This window comes from Hippocampus guttulatus, chromosome 5 (genome assembly GCF_054856545.1).
Source record: "Hippocampus guttulatus isolate MCC_2025c chromosome 5, RoL_Hgut_1.0, whole genome shotgun sequence".
In the NCBI taxonomy this organism is placed as follows: domain Eukaryota; kingdom Metazoa; phylum Chordata; class Actinopteri; order Syngnathiformes; family Syngnathidae; genus Hippocampus; species Hippocampus guttulatus.
This window is the reverse complement of record NC_141265.1, coordinates 8693407-8709555: the sequence shown is the minus strand read 5'-3', so window position 1 is coordinate 8709555 and position 16149 is coordinate 8693407. Positions and strand designations below refer to the sequence as shown.

General features: G+C 41.5%; 1 protein-coding gene across 3 annotated transcripts in view; it reads left to right on the top strand.

The window, feature by feature from the left end:
* Nucleotides 1-8165: 8165 nt before the first annotated feature.
* The window catches only part of ncor2 (nuclear receptor corepressor 2), an 80125-nt gene continuing 72141 nt past the window's right edge, over nucleotides 8166-16149 (top strand). For 2 of the 3 annotated variants that reach the window (XM_086110589.1, XM_086110588.1), the window contains exon 1: nucleotides 8166-8419. The gene's annotated coding sequence lies outside the window, so the exon portion shown is untranslated. The remainder of the gene's footprint in view (nucleotides 8420-16149) is intronic. The other variant, XM_086110590.1, reaches the window with a different exon arrangement.

Here is a 16149-nt window from a genome sequence, read left to right as displayed (position 1 = left end):
TTAATTTCCCCCTTATCACACTACCACCATCCTCACCCTTGCCTTAGGCCTTTGCGGGAATTTCATGGAAACCTAGAAGTCTTGTGTCCAACAATTTTAGTGGTTACTCCTCATTCCTCCAAGTGGAGCATTTCCGCTATATTCAGAAACACGGTTCAAAATGTGTCAAATATGTCCACTGGCCAAAGACGCAACTATTTAAAAAGGCATTTTCACTAAAAATGTCTTCAGTTGATATTCCAGCGCTTTTACATATGTTCTTTTTCCAACCACGTCCCTAATCAAATGACTCACGTGCGAATCACAAAAGAAGATATGATTTATTTTCATTCGGAATGAGAGCACAGTAAAGGGGTGTGTGTCTGTTGAGTCAGGGACGGCGGTTTGTCTTGAATGTTGAAAAATGAGAATTCTATTGAGAGAGGCTTCCCGGCAGCTGGAGATGTGACCATGAAAATAAGTGCACCTCTCAAAGTGTATGTGGTGAATTGTTTTGTTCAAGTGTATAAGTTCAATGTTGGGGCAAAGCCCGCCTGTGCACACTGAGCTTATACACGGTATCTGTCTGCAGAATGTTTCAACTGATAAGGACTTAAACTAAACTTCCAATGGTCTGACACTACAGAGCTGAATATAGTAGATACCAAGCTCTGGAAAGAGAGATTCAATTATTTATCACCTTGACCAAAAACAAAAAGGTTTCTGCAAAAATGCCAAACGTATTTCGATGAAACGATGAATGGTGTATGTGCTAATTGAGAAGCATTGAAAAAAAAAGAGAGAACATGTCAAAGTTGTGACTGCTGGATATATTTTATCATTGCAATGCATTCCTCCCGTCCATCAGAATCAAATATGTACTGTTCTGTCCTCTCGCAGTGTCATTAATGCAAGTTAATCGCACATTACTGACTAAATTAAGTTTGTTGTACCGTTGTCGCCTTATGTCATAATTGTTTTCCAATGTCAGAATTTTGTGATGCAGGAGTTAACAGAAGAGTTTGTGTTGAGATTTCAGTCAAGTTTTGTTATTATTAAACCATTATTTTATTCTATTTTCTTTTACGAAATGCACTAAGGGAGTGGCACCCAAATTTCGCTGTATGCTATACAATGACAATAAAGGCGATTCTGAGTCTGATTCTGATAAAGGTTATTCATGACCATAGACGGCCTCATTTGTGTCAGAGTGAATGCTGTTTATTGCCACAACGGCTGTTCGTCAAAGTGTCATTGGATGAATAAACACAAATATAGAGCTTAGCGTTTTGATCTAACATTTGTTGACGGTTCACTTTTGGGGGAGGTACTTGAAATGGTATTCCACTGCACAAACAGCAGGTTGTATGGGTTATTTATTTATTTATTTATTTTTTAATGCCAACATTTTGCTTTACTTGTTTTAGACATCTCAAGGCACATCTTCACAGACAAATCTTGACACACACTCAGTTATCCTCAACATGATCAAAGTCTAACATGTGGTTTGTTGATAGCTAAGTAATGCGTGGAAAACGTGCTATTGACAAGGATGTGATTGTGTGTCTTTTTGGGAGCAATTGAGCCGTTAGCTTCCTGCTTTTAGCTGTGCAGCTGAAAAGCCCGTCCCACAGGGATGGCTTACTCAGCTTTGACACAAACACGGACACTCCGGTGTGATTTCCCTGCAAGAAAGTGGATGAAAGATCACTCTTAAATGCGCCCACAATCACAGAGGGAGGTGTCTGACAGAGATGACTTGAATGACAGTGTCTCCTGTTCCACTCTATTCTTATCTCTGCGCTGTTAAGCACACACCATAAAGCTCTGGTGACATTTCACCTCATTTCGGCGGCAATAGACTTCAAGCGTGCGTTGTCTTTGTCACGTGTTTCATGTTCCTTCCACTGCAGAACTTGCTTGACATCTCACTCGAAGAATATACTGTTGGCTTAATCGTGCACTGTCCTCATGGAGGAGGTGTTTGATAAGCCATATGCATCCATGTCCGCGGTTCGTAAAATATGTATGTACGTTATGAGAGTGTTTTGGTCTGGCTGTGGAGCTGCAGAGCTCCTGTAAAGTAACCCATCCCCCCCCCCCCCCCCACCCCAGCTGAGACATTTTTGCGTTGCACTTTCTGTTACACCAGCTTCCCCTCCCCCTGTCAAGAAAGTCTTCTGAGCTGGTCCCTTGGGTGGGTGTCGGTGCTGAAAGCAGGCCTTTGGCCCTGTCCATGGGATGTTATTGATGAAGTGAGGTAATGGATGTACCCGCTGTGCTCCCAGGGACACAGAGGATAAATCAGAGTGGGTAAGACTCAACCAGCCATCCCACCTCGCTCTCGACTCAAATGCCATTTCATTAGCTTTATTTATGGCGGGTTTGCACTCTTCTGAACCCCCTCCCTTTGTGACCTCCCCCTTAAAATGTCACTATTCTTCGGTTTCATCCCATGTATAGTGTTATCACAACCCGAATGCAGTCTTCCCCATTCCCAGAGCTCCCAGTCTTAAGCCTGTCTCACACCTGAGAGCCCCCGGTGATGCGGTGGACAAAGACCTTGACTGGACTGATTATCTCTGAAGGTGTGAAACACATAGGACCCTATTATTGTGCCCACTGCAAGTCAAGCGCAAAGTGCAGTCGGACTCTATGGAAGGAGGTTTTTGTTTCTTTGGGCATTTTTGTAGACGGGCGCAGGTAGAAATGGCCGTCTGCGCCGTTGTGGGACTAAACACAGCCAACTTGATTCCCAGCCAATCGAAACGGCTTTAGATTCAGCTCAGGTGAAGTGCGTGGTCTACATTGCGGAAGCATAAAGTACTCGCTGCATCCATGCAGGAGATCGACGTGCGCAAAGTACATATAAGGAGCTGCAAGAGATCTCCACTTGCGGATGATGTAAAATAGGCTGCTGCCAAGTGGGCACTCGGAAACCAAACTGCCTTCAACCTCAGTTTTGCACCTATGTGAGCCCCTGCACGAAAATGAAGACATGCCAGTTTTTACAACGCACGCCTGACTACAAAAACATAGTGCTGCCTCGGCATCTGGCTTATTTGCAGCGCTGCAGGTCCACCAAGCACAGCATTTCTTGCACTGCCATATTTGTGCTGGGTGAGCAAAGACGAGTCACCTCTGGACTTTTGCTCTAGGCAGCGGGCCTGAAATTACAGCCAAAACCACTTCACCTGTGGCGTAAAGAGAAAGGAATTTGTGTTTCTTTGAAAGGAAGATTAAGTGAACTTTTGTATCACTTGAGATCAAATGTCACTCCTGTCAATTGTGCATAGAGCGTCTCTGTCCGTGGACATTTTCCATTCGCCTGGAACAAGGTGAATACGTATCACATCACACGTGTTAGAAACATAGAGTCAAATGACCTAGGATTGTAAACATTTGTATTATTCTGAGAGGTCTCACTTCCATGAGTTATGTTGATGTATGCCTTGTCATGTCCCTGCATCTTATTTTTTCAGGACACAGGCAGTGAATCATCCTCTCCGGGCATGTTTTCCCCATTACAGAAAAAGGCAGCAATGTGTTCTTTTGTGTGTTTGTGTGTGTGTGTGTGTGTGTGTGTGTGTGTGTGTGTGTGTGTGTGTGTGTGTGTGTGTGCGCGCGTGTGTTCACCCAATGACGAACATGGGTGTCATGACAATCTGGCTGAAACACGTCCAAACAAGGTCCATGAACCATGCAAGCGAACAGATGGTCAACTGTGCGCGAGTGATGCTTTGATGCTGCCAGTTTCATCGCAGGGGCTCACTTGGATGTTGTGAATGTGTCTGTCATGTCCACGGCATCCACTGACGCGAATCTGGGAATGTGGCGAGAAAGCCATGGTGGCGGGACTATTTTCAAATTGAAAATTCCTTATTTCTTGTAGTTATTGAATGACTGTGCTATATATGACCCGAACATTGCTCTTCTCTGTGTGGATGTTGAGAACGGCTATCACTGAGCCGAAGTGTTTGTGCTACATTAGGGCCACAGCATTACTGCAGTAATGACTTTTCTGCCCTCTGATCTTGTTGCCGAGAGGGGGAGTTTGCAGTTGTAAAACTGCTAGCAAGATATGAATATCGCCACACTTGAACAAATCCTGCCTCAACTCGACTCTCTGACCAAAGCCACAAGCCTCACTAACGTGCAAGTGACATGCATTGTGCATAACATGCACTTTGAGCAAATCGTTAGCCACAGCTGAAGGTTTTTTTTTGTTTTTTTTTTGGAGGGGGGGTGTACAATTACTGTAATTCAAAATCAAAATGAGGTGATAAACTTACGTGTCGAGCAGAAATGTTGCTGATTCAACATTTCTGATTTCTCTTAGTTGCCTGTGACCCATACGCACCTGAAAGGCATCGCCTACTGTAAATTTAACCTTGCTTTGTCTCAAGATCTGTCACATTCCTTCTTTTTAACTTTTGTTGTGAAATGGAAGTGAATAATACGCTATAGTTTAAGCAAAGCTCCTCATGCCCAACGGGTAACTGCGTTACAGCATGAGGCCGCAAGGGGTGTGCCCGTTGTATGTGTGCCCGCGAGTGCACAAGAATGATTGACACATTGTGAGCCACACCCGCCGTCTCTGACTGGTTGTTGTTCCTCGGGCGCGGTGGTTTCTTAAAAACCTAATTTGAGGTACAAGAGGGCGCTCATTTTTTTGCAAATCATTTCACTAATGTACGACTGTCAGGTTAGACTGAGAGTTTTGACAAAAATAATAGGTGAATAATATAAATGAATGATTCAAAAAAAGCAAAACTATTTTAGCCTGTAATGAAAAGCAAACTTTCCCATTAAATCTAATGCCAGAATCAAACTATTGTCCTTTTGTGAGTTCAACTGAGAAATGGTTCTGTCAATTGTGATCAAAACAAATCGAAGAAGAGAAGGGAGTTTGCAAAATATGTTTGACATACAATCGTGTTAGCCTCAATCCTTGCCTCTCCTAATTCTCACACATAAAATAAGATCAGTAATTTTGCTGAATATTGAATGACTCTGAAAATTGTTTGAAATGATCTACAAGATCACATCACAGTCACATTAAAAAAAGACTCCAATAGTCACCGCTGATGAATAAGTACTGGGTTAAATGATTAAAAACATAACTCTCTGATGTATTATGTTCTTAGTGTCTCAGCAACAAAAGATAGTCTGCATATGATTCCAATAAAAGGAAGGGGGGAAAAAAGTGACGGAAAAGCACACACTGGCTGCTAGCCAGGTGCAGACAGACTCAGGAAGTTAAGCCGGAATTCCAGCAATGCAGGCCGTTGTTTGACTTTCAGTGAGATCCCTCATTCACTGTTCTCAGAGCTGTCTTTTTTTGAGGTAAGGTGGTTGTGAGATGATGTCCAGTGCTTGCGAATGTATCGCGTCCCTGACTTTGCACAGGAAACCTTGACCCAATTGATATTACTTGCATCCCTCTCGCCGCATCTGATATGTAAACTAATCTTCTTGACTAAACCCTCCTTTTGACAGTAATAAATGCCAGTGTCGGGAGAGTGAGTTATATAGCAGCTAAATTATACAGCAGGGCCAGAGAACGAACTTGGCACGTAATTAAACCAGTATTATAAATGATATATTGTTGCAGTTAGGCTCTAACACTTTCAATCTAACACCAAGATCCTAAACCGGATCAATTAGTTGTGCTATGAATGTACAAGATAAAAAAATATGTAGATTTTGGATTTTACTGGAAATTGCACCAAAACTTGCCATGAACAAAACGGCAGCATTGAATGTACAATTTGGCTCTCATCGGTCACGTGCATGTCGTGTGACCATGGCAAAGATGTGACGGAATTGGGCACAATTTAATTCGTAATCAAAGCCAATCACTCACATAGGCTCTGTTAATCTACGACACCCTTTTAAGATTCCTGTTTTGATTAGGATGTCCCCTCCAGCCATCTGTCTGTTCAGAGAGATTTTCTGCTTTTCGTTCTCCCTTGTCAGAGCCATAATGACTGTGTGCAATACACATATCAACTGGCAGACTTTGAAATCTCTGTTGACTGCTTTGACACTGCCGTAGAATGCTCAGAGGCGCCTTTTTATTTTTAACACAACACTCCAGTGAAACATGGAGTGAGACATTTGTGTCTTATCAGCGAATTGACAAATTGGCCATTGCAGCAATGTGGGATAGATTATTCTGACATAAACTCAGGCCCGGGAAGCCCGGACGAAATGAACTGTTGTTTTTGCCGCGTTGCGCCGGCTGGATGAAGAGAAGGCGGATGAACTGATGGTTAGAGGGGGTCTCCCTAACCACAGAGCAGTAAGAAAAACACAGGGAAGAAAAACAATCCCTGACATCACCGTCAGGTCTGCTGCACCAAAATTTAGGTCAAGATATATGGCCTGTCGGAAATGTGTCAGCGTTTCATTGCTCAGCCAGTTGGTCACAGTTATAAACACAAACACAAAAGAGAAAAATGTCAACTTCATTCAGCCCCACTAATGTCATCGTTTTGGAAATGCCAGTACCTGCAGTCTATGTGATGTTCTTTGGAGTGTGACCCAGCGTGGTTTCGCACCATTTAATAGGACATCGGCTTGAGCACACTCATCAGCTATGTACACACCGTGTGCTGCTCTGATCTCCAAAATACATCCTTCAATGTTAAGTCGCTGTAGTCTTAGCTTGTACTTCTCAGTGGGCGTCAAGCAGCACAGATGTATGCTCCCTGGCCTGCCCTAGAAGAGCCTGTGTTGAACCCCCTTTTGGAATCTCACGTTCAGTCTGTTGTGAGAGTAAATACACAGGGGGGTGGACCAAAGACTGGGTTGCAAATTGTCAGAGTAAATGATGTCAACCTATTTTATTGATCGTCTCGCAAGCATACATTTTCTCCGCAAATAATTTTTTGTCACATTCAGTAACCATCGTACGAACGGAATTTTATTTGATTGCTCTAAAATTATGGCCACAAAGTCTTTTTACTAGGATTCTAAATGTACTACTGCAAGAGTAGGTTGGCATATTCCGACATACATTACCCAATGTATGTGCTGTATGTACTGTGCGTGAGTGTGTGTGTGTGTATGTGTGTGTGCATGTGTGTACATGTATGTATTATTATGTTTTATATAGTTGTATTTGCTTTTATATTGTTTGGTTTCACTGTTGCGTTACCAGATTGAAACGCCTCCCCTCATTTGCCCAAATTATTTATACCTCCTCTCGCATCACTCCTCCATAGATATGAGATGAGAAAAAGATGAGCCCCGACTTTGTCCGTGGTCCCTACACGCTTTTACTTCTGTAAACACTCCATTGCGAGTGACATGGTCTCTTCTTCCGCGCATGCGGGTCACGTCAGGGACGCATATGTTCACGCAGCAGACTGTGCTCACATTTGATATGTAATGTGAAGTCTTAAAGAAGAAAATAACGTAATTTGAGGTTATTCAGATTTTAGTGCAACCAAATCATTTGCGGTGGAGGGCGTAAGAACATTTTTGAGATGCTTCGGTTTACCTTAAAATAGGCCTAACAACGTCAATTGTAACCGCAAGTATGAATCCTGGACAAATGATGATCTCATGTTGATCTACTCACAAATGGACTTTTTCTGTGTGAAATCTGGGCTTGCGCTCATAGGAGCCCATTAATTATTCCGTTGGACAGTATGAATGGACACAGGATTATCTTCTACCATTACATGGAAAAGCAATGGAAGAGCAGACGCCACTGGCAGAGACACAGGCACAGATATATTTGTAATTAATATCTCATTTTTAGGCAAATTAAGTGATACTGTATTCTGATGATTTTTCACGGCAGAGTACTGTATGCCACTGCGCCCTTGGGAACAACTGAATTATGTAATGTACTGTACTTTGGTAGTGCGAGAAGTGTACTGTTACACTGCGACTCAGTCACAGTGACAGCAAACTGGAAACAATATGATCCATTGTTTGAAGGCTAAAGATGAGCTTGTTTGTGTTCGTCAACGTGTGAGTTTGTGACTGTCTGAATAAACATTCAAACGGGACCGTTTAAGTGCACATGCAAGTGGAACTATAATGACGAGTGACATGAGGACATCACCACTCGCCATCAATTTTGCCCGGAGGAGGGAAGAGAGAGCATGCAGCTTTATTGAGAGGGCGAGCGAGAGAAAGGGAGAGAGGGAGAGAGAGGGAGGCGGTTCAGTCCCTCCGTGGTGTGTCGGCCGCAGGGAGCAGCAGATCAGCGCATTGTGCAGGACCAGGCACGACTGAGCTCAATCTTCAGCGGAACAAATGACAAGGAAAACTATTCTTTGGTGTGGAGTAATTCACGGGAGACGCGCGCCATCGAAGCGAGAAGCTCGGTAAAAGCGTCACCGGACCTCGTTGACGCGGATTGGGACGTTCGCTGACTGTGCTACAACGCCACCGAATGGTCCCCGTTTACTCCGCCGCAGAGGTTAGTTAGCCTCCATTGCTCTGTGTCCACAGGTTTTGGGGGTGGTCTGTCTCTTGTGTTGGTGGACGAAAGGGTCTAGCCATTCTTTTGGGGAGAGACCTACATAGCATTATTGGGCTTTCCACGTTACGCAAACATCGCAGCAATTCGTTTGATCGAACGATTAAGGGCGAGGAGGCGTCGCGTCGATCGGCTTTCGAGCGTCACCGCGGCATTCTCAGTTAGCCGGCCATTGTCAGAGCCAGTTGTTATTTTATAATTCACAAACACGTGCTACATGGCTAGCCTAAGCTTGCTAATGGCTAAATGTGCTAGCGGACCAAGCTAGCTGTCACAGCCGCGGAGTGGCTGGCGTACGCCAACTTTATCCCACTAAATACGTTATACAACCATGTGTCCGATTTGAAATCACTGCAGCACACAGCATACCTCAAGGATAGGCACATTTTAAACTATGTCGACCCTTTACTTGGCGTCTTTACAATTGTGTTGCTCATCTAACTTTGCTAGCCTGCTCATAACTACTGAATGCACGAACTAGCGGCCGGTTTGCGTGTGTAAACACTGCTTTGCAATATACTATGTGTTTTGTATTAGTGATAACGTGCCTGGAAACATAATCGGAAACATAAACGTTACAGTTTACAAATAAACCAACGTTGTGTTGAATGTTTCGTTTGACACACTAATAATTTAGATGTGATAGTGTATTAGCATCGTAAATACTATTTACGCAACACAATGACTTGATTCATACACGGAGTTTGTAGAGTTTCATTTCGTGTGACGTAATTATTGTGTCGTCGATGACAGGCCTGCTACGTGTGGTTTGAACGTGATTCTGTCACTTTTAAGGGAACCCATAACAATTCCCTGTCGATTTATTGCTATCTCGTGATTTGTACAATAAAGCAGTCCTCTATTAGAAGACTGACTGTGTGCTTCTATTGAGTTGTCCTAATATATCATCGTAACGTATTGCTCATAAAAGCCAAGCTCATGTTTATCTTCAGAATTACTATTTCCAGCAGTCGTGCTGAATAGTTGAACACCAAATTAATGACCATTATTGTTTAGATTATGTGTGAAAGTAATTTAAATTCATGGGGAGATAGAAAAGATTAACTCAGAATTGATAAAAATCAATGATGCTTGATCTTTCAAAGATGAGTTCACTTTTCTCAGTGTAACAAGGTAGCAATTAATGATGAAGGAATATAAGTCGTTAGACATAATATAGAGACTTTTTATTTGTGCTGAAGCGTTGATTTGCATACCATTTTATTTCAGTTCACAGTACTGTCATTGTGCCATATGACTACAATGGAAAGTCTACACACTACAAATATTTACCCAAAACATTAATTCATATGTGTTGAACACACTTGAACATTTTAAAAGTTTACCAAAATGCATAAATAGGCGTACGCATTGCACTTCATGACTTACATGTAATATGGGCAAATCATAACGTCCTTTAATCTGCATTTTCTCAATATACTCAACATGATTTTGAGTCTATCTGTCTGTCTGTCTATATAAATGTATGTTTGCATGTATGCATGCAGGCTTTTTCCTGGCTCCAATTAAGGCAGACGTGATACCATCCTGACCATGCGCCATGACGTGCATGTATTCTGTAAATTCAACGGACTCACTTTCTTTTACAGGAAACATACTTTAAGTGAAGAGTTCCAATAAGAATATGACTATTATCATGTTAACGCAGTCATTTATTAAAACTTGCCTAGGAGAGTGGTGGACTCATATCTTGTGTGGTGGAGCCACTTAAGTTTGAGACACAGATTATTTTGAAGCAGCTTTCAAGCGCACTGTGGTCCATGTGCACGGTGCAGTTTCCTCCATTTAAAAAAAAATAAAATCTTAAACTATTTTCCAAAATGTATATTACCTATATTATTTTAGATTTTGTAACTTTATTAGTTGAGTGTTTTTAGGTACTACCATCATTAATATACTTGTCCCTCTCTTCTGCTGCTTTGTGGATGGGTGTCACCTCATGTCTTTTTAATGTGTCCAGCCTGTAGTTGGTTGATGGCTGTCTCACAAGTGATTGCCTGCTGTGTTTGGGCACAGTGCTTTTGGCATAAATAACAGTGCTTGCCTGAGCCAGGAAAATTCATTTAGCCACTGCTTGTCAAAGCCACTGGCTCGTGTGTTTTTAAGACGATATGGAAGGAGGAATAAAAAAAAGTTTCGATCACGTATATGTTGGCTTTGCGTTGCTCTGCTCCTAATTGGAAACTGATTTATGTAGCCTCGCCTTGGCGACTTGTCCTGTCCTGCACAGCGGCCCTCACTATCGCCAGTGTTTGAGACCAAATTTCCACATGTTGTCACCTCCATGAATTATTACAGTAACTGCCGGTTGTATAAATTTCTCTGCTGTGTTTCACTCGGACTTGGCTTTCTTCCCCATGAGTGGCTGATTTTCCCTGCCATATCTGCAATGCAAAAAATGATCAACTTTACTTTGACAATAAACACAACATGCCTGCAGGCAAAAAAAAAAGCAACCTGCCAATATTTACCTGTTTGTGAAATCTCCAAGGGAAAAGCAGGACTTCGATAGCACCGACCAGTGGGGAAAAACATGATTCGATCAGTTTCTTCTTCGGTAGTTGCTTCAGGTCTTTCCTGTGCACAGCTGTTTACTGTAGCGCCTCCATAGTGGCGCAATGCTGCAACTGCAGTTAAAATATGTCGCTGCCGCAGAGGGGCATCAATCGCTCAATCAGCACAGCTGGAGCTTGACACTATGTTGAGCGATATCAATCGGTCTGGCTAGGGGCAGTCTTCACAAAATTAGCTGGAGGCGACCGCCACTTTTGAACGCAGGGAAAACCTTGTATGTGTATGTGTATGTGTAGGGCAGAGACTGACTTGTGTGCGGACATCGGTTCCTACTCAGTGACGGTGTGGATGTGGGTGTGAATGGTTGTTTGTCTCCAAATGGGGCCTGTGACTGACTGTCGACCAGTTCAAGGTGTTATTCGCGTTTTGCCTAAAGTCAATTGGAATAGGCTCCAGCAATTAATTCATTAATATACACTGTAGCCCAGTGGTGGGCAAACTACGGCCTGCGGGCCGAATCCGGCCCGCCGAAGGTTGGTCCACAATTAAGGTTGGATGTGAATGATTGCATTCATTTCAATTGGACTTGTAATGACAGGCATTTCACCGCCAGGTGGCGCATTGATTTGAAGTTGCAGAACACGGGGGGGCGGGGCAATCTTTTCGACCACCTAGTACCTCTGTATCGCTCTACTTCTACTGGTCTGATCACAACCCATCTGCAGCGATGCACAGGCTAAAATAGGTCATCAACAACACTTTTGTCATTTAAAAAAAGTATATTAATACCGTACTTTCATGCTTTTGTTCTGTTGATGTTTGATATGGACTGTCAACAAATGCAGTTTTTTTTAATGTACCATAGCTCGTGCTGACCTGGCCCTTCTGTCAAATTTTAAAAGTCAATGCGGCCCCCGAGCCAAAAAGTTTGCCCACCCCTGCTGTAGCCTTTTAGACAAAATAGCATTTATAAAAATATTTGTAAATGAATTATTTCAATAGAAATATTGCGTCATCTAAATTGTTTTTCTCCATAGGCCCCAAAACCTTGATCACGTGAAGCCTATTATTTGCCCTTTTTATGGTTCTTCTTGATGCATTTATTTGACTGGTGCAATTTATATTCAAGAGTGACTTATGCCTCTTTTCCATTAGCCTCAAATCGCACCACACCACTCCGCTATTCCCTGGCGCCACACCACTTGCCTCCGTTGCGTTTCCATTATAACAGGCATGCGGCGGGATGTGGGCGGGATCACTGAACAGTGCTAGTTTGTGCTGCACTTTTCACACTTGCAGTCTGTCATAACATTTCAGAAATGGCCATTCTCGGCCACTGCTTTTGGGGCCATTCAAAATATAAATTGTGGTTGCATAATATGGCAAGTACAGCTCATTAAAAATGCACAGAAGCTTTCACATATAGACAAAAATAAAAAAATCTTCCAGTTTAATACAGCGAGACAGCTGCCCGACCTCAAGAAAAAAAATCATCAAAAATGCATTCGTTGTTAAAGTCAAGGCCCGCGGGACAGATCCGACCCGCCACATCATTTTATGTGACCCACGAAAGCAAATCATGTGTCAACTTCCATGAACCTTGCTTAGATCTGTATCAAATTGTCATATGTAATAAATAACTATGACATTTTGCAATAACATTGTGGCCCTGTTTTCACTCACTTGAACAAAAATTGTGTTCAATTATTGACTGATTTCAAGGCTAGTGAGCTATCGTTTTTTAAAATTTTTTGTGTACAAGTAATAATACGATGTGATGATTAAATATTTATTCGGTTTCACTGTCGTAACGGCCCTCCGAGAGAAGACGTAAATCCGAAGTGGCCCACGGCAAAAATGAGTTTGACACCCCTGTGTTAGTACCGGTACATATTGTGAGTCGGAACGCCTGCATGGCAGAATAAAGTAAAGTGTGGGAAAATGAAATTATACAGCGATCTTATACTGTATTATTGATGGACATACAACTTTGGCATATATCTAGAAAGACAACAAAAGAAAGTGACATTCTCTTAAAATGAAGACAGAAGAAAGTTGCAATCTAACTCGATCAACGTAACTTCTTTTTTGCAGGTCGTGAAAAATTTGTGCCTTTTATTTGTGTTATCTTAGCAGTGTTTATGTATTTCCAGCATATATGTGTGAATATTAATTATTTGAAGGAAGGTATTTATTACATTCATAAATTACATATATTCTAAGTATAAAAACATCTTCCATACCATAATACAGTATAATGAAATAATACTTTGAAACTGTAAGTTTATGTTAACTACATAAAAATTAAACTCAACTATATACTTTTGTAGGTCAATTAAGATTACCTTTATTATTTCTATTTGCTAAATTCCAGAATAATGAAAGCGTAATTATTTTAATGACATTTTTTCATGATTTTATTCAAAGTCAGAAGTTAGCATCAATTTTATTAGTATTTGGTACCACTGGCTTTAAATTTTCTGACTTGGGTTAAGTTTTGTATATCGTCAGCCATGAAGCATCTATTGCCGCAGTGATTTTTCAATATTTTTGTAAAACCAGAAAAAAAACACAATGTTTTGAACACAAATTGGTATTTTTAATTGATATTGTAACAACAACTTAAACCGCTTGGGTGAAGAAGTGAAAGCAAAAAGACCTTATTAAAAAAATACCCACGTGCGTTCTCAACATTTTTTTCTTGATTTCCCCAAATTATGCAATGTTGCCAACGATATCCGCCCACATGTTTCTCACAAGAGTTGGCAAGAATTTTGGCCCATTCCTCCTGACAGAACTGGTGTAATTGAGCCAAGACTGTAGGCCGCAGCCCATGTCAGTACGGTACTTGTTTCCCTGGGAATGATGACAAAGTTGTACAAGCTTACGCCAGCAACTTCACAAGGTCTTTTGCTTTTGTTCTTGGGTTGACATGCACATTTTGCCTCGAAGCACTTTCATCCCTGGCACGCCGAACCCGTGTCCCTGACGTTGCACAGAGAAGCAGTGTGTTTAACCTCTGCCTTCAAATAGACTCAAAGGTGTATCTCAAACTCAAAATGTTGAAGCTTCCAAAGACATCACATCCTTATCTGAGGCTTCCCAGATTGTTTAAAGGTATGGTAATTTTACTCTATAACAGGTTCTGATTTTGTAAAGAACATTTATCATTGTTATATTATCATAAGTGACCTAAAACACGGAAGGTTTGACCATTTGTTGGACAGCAAGGAAAAAAATACAGATGTCTTTTTATCTATTGAATGTAAACCTCTGGTTTCAATGTCGAGATTAATACTGCAACTATAATCAATTGATTGACAACAAGTCAATTATTAAATTAATCAACAACCATTAATCTTTGAAGACATTGTTCAACTTAATATTGTCCAGATCCTATAAATTTTATTCTCTCGATTGTAAATATTAAATCAAACCAAAATTTTTGTTGTCCTCTGTGAAAGCAGACATGTTCTCTTTTTGTTTGTTCATTTCTTTTTGCCTATTTTTTGGCCAAAGCTGTCACGGGGTAAAACCGCAGACCCCATGCAAAAATAATTGTTGCCAATGATTTTTCTGGTCCACAATCCACCAGTAACACAACAGGGAAACTGACACTGCGATGTTGTTTAAGCAAAACACCAAACAGCCACGGGGAAAGGCAAACAGAAAGCAGGAAGGGCCAAGGCAGAACTCGTAGTTGGGGGCAGAAGGCTGAGGTGGTGGAGGTAAGTTTCCGCTAAGTGGATCACCGCTAATCTTAAAAGATTCGAACCAGCGTTACTTCAGGACTGACGGTGAGGAACGACTATAGTGGCGCGAAGTGAAACTCCATATGCCCAAAATGTTAAGTCTAATAACGCGCAGGCAACAACTGTGTGCTAACAAGAACTCACTCTAAGTCATCACTCATAGAAGTTGTTTGCTACAAGACACACCTACCACCTCTACAATTCACTTTCTGTCACAGCACTGAAAGCTAAGCGCGGCCTCGCTGTGTGGGTGCGTGTGTGAGTGTGTGTGGGGGGGGGGATTATAATAGAGAAATGGCCCAACATTTGTATGTCACCATGCACATTATTATCCCACAACTAAAAATGCAGAAACTAAAGAAGGAAATATCAGGCTGTGACCATGACACAGCTTCGCATGAGCACAGCGTCCCTCCAAGCCATCTTCCTTCTTACCGATTGAGACGGAGCAGCTGTCTGGCATTTTTTTTGCCCCAGCTTCGAGTGGATTGTTCCTGATTTGGTTTGAGAGAGTTCTGCTAACTTCAATGTGGTTGTATTTTATGGATTTCTCACAGTCATTTACTTTGGATTGGACATTATCCCATTTCGCTTTCATTGGCCATGATCTGACAAAAGTTTTCCCACTGTCCCTATTTTTAAGGAAGACCTTCATTTTGATAACATCTGTTCTCACATTTCCATGACAGCTCAGCAAAGTGACCATCCTGCTTATGTAATTGAAAAGTAACTCAGAATGGTGTCGTATTTAGGGGTGTCCCAGTCACCTGATTTTGAAGATCTGTCGATACCGACTCTCGATCTGATCCCTCAGCATTGTATTAAGGAGAAAAAAAGAGTGCACCAAATTGTCAGTTGTTTTTTTAAATTAGAATTTTTTTGGAGACCAAATATTGTTTTATCTTTGACTGATAAGGACATTTTAATGGAAAAACAAAACAAAGAAATGTCTACTTGCCGTGGCCGCTAAACTTACAAACTTAAACTGAGAGCTACTTCGTTGTTCCTGGTTAATGCGAAGGCTTAACAGTTTGGAAAATACTTCTGAAATAACACATTTGCTCAAATGACCTTTAATGAAATCTTATTATTACAAATAAACAATAACAATTCTGAATCATCGTTTTGCAAGTTTAGAAACAGATACATGCCAATATGTAACGCATTATTTCTATAAATCTCTTCAAGCGTTTACTTTTTCCACGGATCACATTTACAACATTCCTAGAAAATCACATGGTCCCATCACTGACAAGATCATTTTTAAGGCCCACAGACTACTCATGTTTCATTGGCATTACCTGGTTATCGCAGGCACTGTGAGGTGGTGGATTAATACAATGCCATATAATACGATACAACAAGCAAATCTTATTTTTTCAT